General features: G+C 36.7%; 1 protein-coding gene across 2 annotated transcripts in view; it reads left to right on the top strand.

Annotated features, from left to right (window-relative positions):
- Window positions 1-903: 903 nt before the first annotated feature.
- The window catches only part of LOC128858817 (mucin-5AC), a 55,658-nt gene continuing 49,692 nt past the window's right edge, over window positions 904-6,869 (top strand). The window contains exons 1-2 of one of the 2 annotated variants that reach the window (XM_054095338.1): window positions 904-1,028; window positions 5,530-5,741. The gene's annotated coding sequence lies outside the window, so the exon portion shown is untranslated. Of the gene's footprint in view, window positions 1,185-5,529; window positions 5,742-6,869 lie in introns of both variants that reach the window. The other variant, XM_054095339.1, reaches the window with a different exon arrangement.

The following is a 6,869-nucleotide window of genomic DNA, read 5'->3' as shown; positions in this document are numbered from 1 at the left end:
TTTGTTACCTTTAAATAAACTTAAACATATTTTTTATTTCGTTTTTTTTACTATTGAATGAAAAGAAAATTTTGTAGTACATATATTTTTACTTATATTTATTATACCTATGTAACCGGAATTCTAATTTTGTCAAATTTTATTGAGGGTGGATTATCTGTTCGCGGATGTCGCCACCTTCTATATTCTCACCACCGCGCCAAAAACTTCAGTAGGGACCATTAATCAAGCCCAGGAAAATATTCGTATAAAGAGAATGAGCCCTCAGAATTTATTTGGCCGTTTACAAGTCTCTTCGGCGTACCTTGGGTGTACTAATCCCTACGAAAAACTTCCCGATTATTGCCAGCGCGCCCAGTATATGAAGGAGTATGTCTGAGCAGCTAAATATATAATAAGATTTCTTTGTGATTTATAGTGCCAATTTCCCGTGAAGTTATCAGCAGACGCACTTTTTGTTTTAAGTCCGTCAAATTCGCGTAAACGGTTAAATCACGAAGCAAAAGAAGATTTCGTGACCGTTTATAGTTAGTTTTCTGACTCTATTTGAAATAATCGAATAAGAAAAATTAATTTAGAAACGGCCTTGTTCTGTATAAGGAGTTGAAAAAAAACTTCGTCACTTAATCCATATATTTTTCTATTCATCAACTTATGAGTCAGAACGCAGATGTGCTTTTGATTGCATTTTAATAATGGATACGCCATTTAATTATTGGTTGCATTGGTTGCAAAGTATTTTTAGTGTTTGTTACATAAAGTAACTCAAACTCCTTTTTAAAATCCATGCTGCTTTCCACTCAAGTCAGCGCCACTCAATGCAGCTCAAGAATTCAAAACCAACTCGTTTTCAGCCCAGCAAAGCGCTTTGCTACACCAACAGAAAACAGTTGAGCATTTGACGGCAACGTGAACGGTTTAAACGAAAACGAATAGCGGTTAAACGTTCGGCTACGCATCGAAATAAAGCAGCCAGTGGAGTAATATTGCTTTAGCCAAGTGCTGATGTATTGGTGAAGTGAGACAAAGTAAGACGGCCAAGACCCAGAAAGTGCACGAAAGCGAGTCAATAAAGTCAATAGTGCTTGCGATAGTAACAACAGTTATAAGTTGCAGCAACAGCAAGAAGCAATCGAGTTTCAATAAAATGAGCATTGCACAAAAGCAATAAAACCGTTAATAAAGTGCGTATGGGCTTGTGTGTGTGTTCATTTGTTAGTGTGCGTGCGAACGTCCGTTAAATTGACATTAGAAAATGAAATGGCTAATATATTTTTTTTATTACTTTGAGCAAATTGTGCCTGATCTATAGTACGCGCATATGCCAATCGGAGCGATGTAATGAAAGCGGCCTTTACAAATATTTTATGTAGTGATTGCTTAAGTTGTTTCTGTTTTTGTAGTCGTTTTTTTTTTGTGCTTTTGTTTTTGATCTACTAAAAAGGCATAACTGAATTGGTTGAGTGATGATGGCTGGCGGTGCGGCTTGTCGATTCAATTGATGGTCGATTGCACTGTTCGCAACGGTTGAATTGTTAGGTCTCGAATCGGCCTGAAATGCTTGACTTGGCCAACAGTTCAGTGGGTAAATGAAATAAATGAATAACAATTAATATAACAGTGGCGGCAGACGAGTGCAAAAAAGAGGCAAAAAAAAAACAAAAATGCAAGGAGAAAAACTATTAGCATGAAATCAACATTTTTAGCGATGAATTCGATGCGATGTTGTTTTTAAAGAAATAGCAATTTGAAATAAAATACCGTTAAATGAATTTAGGGGACTTAATTTTTATTAGCTGCTTAATTCGCTAAAAGTGAAAGCCCATGACTAAGACATGCGAGATATTCCACTTTAGAAATCACTTACAAATATAAAATTAAAAGAACAAAATAAAAGCAAATGTAAAAAAATAAATAAAAAATAACAAAAAGAAAATAAATTGAAATAAAATCAGTCTAATTAAAATAAAACAAAATTAAATAATTACGTTTCAATTAAATGTATTTCTTACTATAAGTATTGATAATATTTTATAATGTTTTTTGCGGATGAGGATGTTTCAAATGCCTGACGCATCATTAAAATTGTCGTCGCATCAATGGTATATCCGGAGACTAAAAAAATTGCTGTGCTCCGAAAGCATTTGGGTTGCGTAAATATTGATTTCACAAAAGTTCCATTAGTACCATTGAGTGACTTTTCCTATTAGCCTTATCTTTTCGTCCTTTATTTCGCGCGCTGCAAGTTTGCTAACTCCTTCTTCCATCCTCTCGTTCTTTAATGCCCACAACTTTTTCCTCTGAAGCTAGCCCTTCAGAATCTTCAAATCTTCTTCAAATCTATCGACACTGAACCACTTATCACTAACAGCTGGCTCAGCTGCCGTTGGTTGTACCGATACTAGGAGGTTGCACCGGTGATTTGCCTTTAGCACATTTGCACACAGTTCCGCTTTGTATAAGAGAATGGAAAGCGTGTTAGCCATCATTATCTCCCGTTTACTTTGGGTTGGCCCCCCTATATTTGCCATCAGTCTACTGAGTAGGGATGCCATCTTGAATCCAGAAAGTCGTGTGCCTAGGTAGTTTACGATATTTTTTTCTTGGTTAGAAGTATTAGCTCCTTTTTCTCTGTGGCTTATTTGAGGATCTGTGAATTTAGCCACGTTTGTGCTCATATCACGACTTGGTTAAGTTTCCTGCGAGGTTCTTCAAAGTTTCGTGCTGTGATAACTGCGGCGATATCGATAACGATATCGATATCCACAAGCTGGGGTCAAGAATTGATCCTTGTACCGCTCCAGATGTGACGTTTATACAACCATGCGTTGGAATATTGCAGAAATTTTGAACTTTTGCTCTAAGGCGGCTAATATATGCACTAGGCCGGGTCGATTTGTGGGGAGGCAAAAAAATCGCCCATTGCTCTGTGAAAATCATATTCTAGGGATCAGAATAAGAAACTTTACCGAAGGAACCATACCTCGAAAGCGAATTCTGATGTCCCCCAATTTGGATCGAACTTTTTAGTTTCTTTTCTATAACTCACTTAAATTAATTTTTTCGTTTACATATGTTCTGACTAAATAAATTTCTTAAGAGAAAAAATAGATATTATTATAAATATTTTTATAAATAAATAAAAATAAAGAAAAAACTTAGCCATTTAGCTGATTTTTTCATGTAAAGGCCAAAAATGGTGATGTTTTGAAATTGGGAGACATCAGAATTCGTTTTCGAGGTATGGTTCCTTCGGCAAAGTTTCTTATTTTGATCCCTAGAATACGATTTTCACAGAGCAAGGAGCGATTTTTAAATCGACCCGCCCTAATGTGCACCCATCTCGTGCTTAAGGTGGCAAGGAGACTATGCTTTTGGATTGAATACTGCTCTGTTGCGCTGCTCCTACGCTGTTTATGACAGTTTCGATTGCCTCTATTGTAGACCTTTCGCATCTTAAGCTGTCTTGCTGATAGTCCTCCGGCATTATCTGTGGCTGCGGCCAGTCAAGGCTTGATCAGTCTCTCAACAAGCTTCCATGCTATCTCGAGCAAACATAATGGCCGATATGCTGATGGAAGTTTCGGGTTGCCTTTCCCTTTGCTTAATGGCACGATCTGCTGCTATTTTCAGATTTCTGGGAAAATTCCATCTATTCGACAGCTTTGTACATGTCTGGTAAGATTTGTGGTCACATTCTTGCAATCTCCTTGAGAGCTTCTGCGGGAACTCCATCTGGCTTAGGTGACTTGTTGTTTTCGAGGTTGCTCGCAGCTGACTGGAGCTCCTCACTGGTGAATAGTGGATACTCTGTTGTCACATTTACTTGGCACTCAATGCGTTCTCTGAGTTTATGACTTGGAAAGAGTTCTTTTACGGTGTAATCCATCGTGCTTGAGTTCAGTTCTGGTAGAGGTAATCCCAGGCGCTCCCAGTTTCTTCATCACAATCTTGGGCACAAGTCCCCAAGGGGCCCTATTTAGATTTGCCCGAAGTTCCTCCAATTTTACTTTCTTGCTTCTGGAATAGCGGCCCTAGCTGCCTTTTATCATTCCTATGCCTCTGCGCCCCAGTCGCGCAAGTACAAATAAAATACAATAAAATAAAATAAAATTAATTAAAAATAAACAATGAAATAAAACAAAAAGAATTTATAAAAAATAATCAAATAAAATTAAAAAAAAAAAAAATAAAGTGAAGCAAAATAAAACAATCTAAGAATATTTACATTAAAAAAAGTTAAATAAGTTTTGAAACAAAATGAAGTCCAACAAAATTAAATAACTAAATAAAAAGAGTAATACTAAAAAAACTATTTAAAATAATTATATTGAAAAATTAATTAACAAAAACTAATAAAAACCAATCAAACTCCGATGCTTAACTCTGGAGTAAAAGGAAAAAAATGCATATGTATATATTATATTCAAATAAAATACGCAACAGAAAAATATGAAATTAACGCATTTAACGTATACAAAAACTGCCAAGAATCGACTGTTTAACGAGCGTGCCCCAAATTCAGCCGAAATAACCTCTCGCGCATTAGCGCCAAATTACTCATACGCCACCGGTTATACAACGTCATTTGGCAATATTAAAGTTTGTTGGTTAAACCGCGAAAAATTGAAAGGCCAGGCAAAATTTCATATGCAAAGCTATAGGCAAAAAAGCGATAAAAAAAATTATAAAATTAAATAGAAAATTCGAAAGGAGTGTTGGGTCCAGTCACTAGCACCAAACACAAATGGCCATTACAAAATAACAATAACAGTTCGGCTGCAGTTGCGGTTGCGATTGCGATTGGAACCCAAAGTGACAGTGTAAGCGCTATAAACAAGTGAAAAATAAAAGCAAAGCTTTGCAAACTTTGTAGTGCAAGCGTTTATTGTTTTGTGCAACTTTGCAACCGTATGAGGTACTAGTGACTAATGCAAAGCAACAATTGCAGTTAGAGGTGTAGTTAGTAGCAATAAAATCTGTTTAGCTTTTCAACTATCATATGGAGTTTGTAGCTGCTGCCGCCGGTCGACCAATGCAGACTTAGTTGCAACGAATAGCAACAGTGTTTATATATACATACATGTGTGTGTATGTGTGTGTGAGTGTTGAGTCGCTTTGCTCACAGCAGGAATTTCTAGTGGTTTACGCACGTTTAGCTACTACTTGCATATTGACGACTGTGAATTTATACAACAAATACAAATATGCAAACATACACATATGCGTATGAGTATATGTGTGTGTGCTTTGATCTCATATGTGTGCAATTTAATTATCTCTCGTAACTTTTTTCTACCCATAAATACTCGCATATATTTATCAATTTGTTTTCTGGTTCGTTCGCGCTCGATAAGGAAATCCGCATGTTCGCCATAAATTGACTAACTACGCGGGACAAGTATTACGAGATTGCCAACATTTCCAACTTTTGCGGCAGCAACAAGCGAAAAAAGCCGCATTGTTGCAGAGTTGTTGTGCAGTTAGTGGTTTGCTTGTTTGTTTGATCGGTTTTCTTATTTTCCACAGCATCCCATAGTTTGGTGGTGTTGTAGTAGATTTATAATTGCAAAAGTGACAGCAAACCACAAGAAATCGATACGATAGCAGCTAACAAATACCGTTAATTATAATCTATGCATTTGAGTTTAATGCAGCAAGTAACGTAAGACGACGCCAACAACAACGTACATACATACAACGAAGGCAATAAAAGGAAACTGGGCTAATTTTCCCAAGCGGTAAGTTGCTAGTTATCAGCAGCAGTTGCTCTTAAATGCTTACATTTATATTCCAGTATAGCTTACGCCAATAAGGAAGGCAATATATTTGAAATGCTTGAATGTGTAAAAAATAAATGGCATACAAAGTTACAAGAAAATATTAAATCAAACACAAATCTTAGTCTACAAATTTCATGCGAATGACGCTGTAATGAAATGCATGAAATTACGTATAAATGAGAGTATAATAAGAGAAATGGGAATGAATTGGAGTGGCTAATAAATATGCATACAAAAAATAAAACAAACTGAGTCGTGCCTCAAACCGATGCTTATGTAATAATTGTGGGCATGGACTAGGTTGCGGTAAAAAATTAAGGAGGCGGAGAGGTGGAAAGGCATGTGTTAAACTGTCTAGCGTGGCACTATGCATTTTTAAATGTTTACGATTACGGGATTTTCGCGATCCCGTTATTACAACATTAATCTCGGTTTTTCGCCTGATTTAGATATTCATTATTTTGCGTAGAGATGTAAAAAAAAGAAAATTTTGATTCCGGGATTATTGGGATCTCGTTATTACAAGACTAATCCCGGAAATCTTATGATGAAGATACGAGTATTTTTTGTCTGGCATAGGGATGTAAATTTAAAATTTCGGGATCTCGTTATTGCAATCCCGGAGTTTCGGGATTCGGGACTTAGATATTCATTATTTTAGAAGAGCTTAATTTTAAAAAATTGCATCAGTATTGTTTGAGAGGTTCCCTTATTCTATAAAAAAAAATTAAAAAAATGGACTATGAACACCTTCTGGCTGGTTGCAAAACGGGGAGACTTAATGTGCTGTAGAAGCTATAATATTGGTTAGGTTGGTTAGGTTAGGTAGTGATGGTTACCCAGAGAGTGGGCTCACTTGGACGAAAGAGTTTGGCTCATCCTTTGTGTTAACATTGCAAGAGGGGGAAAAGAGGTGAAGGAAAAGGACGATAGGACGAAGGGAAAGGGTTGGGGAGGGTTGAGTGTTTGTGGACTATGAACGGTGACTGGTCTGCGGTTGTGTTAACCTCTCTATGCTGCTGATGAAGTTCATCAGTTTTTTGTTATCAAGACCCGCTATATCAGCAGGCGCAGAAAAGAACTGAG

The sequence above is a fragment of the Anastrepha ludens genome, chromosome 3 (assembly GCF_028408465.1).
Source record: "Anastrepha ludens isolate Willacy chromosome 3, idAnaLude1.1, whole genome shotgun sequence".
In the NCBI taxonomy this organism is placed as follows: Eukaryota; Metazoa; Arthropoda; class Insecta; order Diptera; family Tephritidae; genus Anastrepha; species Anastrepha ludens.
Note: the sequence above shows the minus strand (reverse complement) of the source record. Positions and strands in the feature narration are given on the sequence as shown.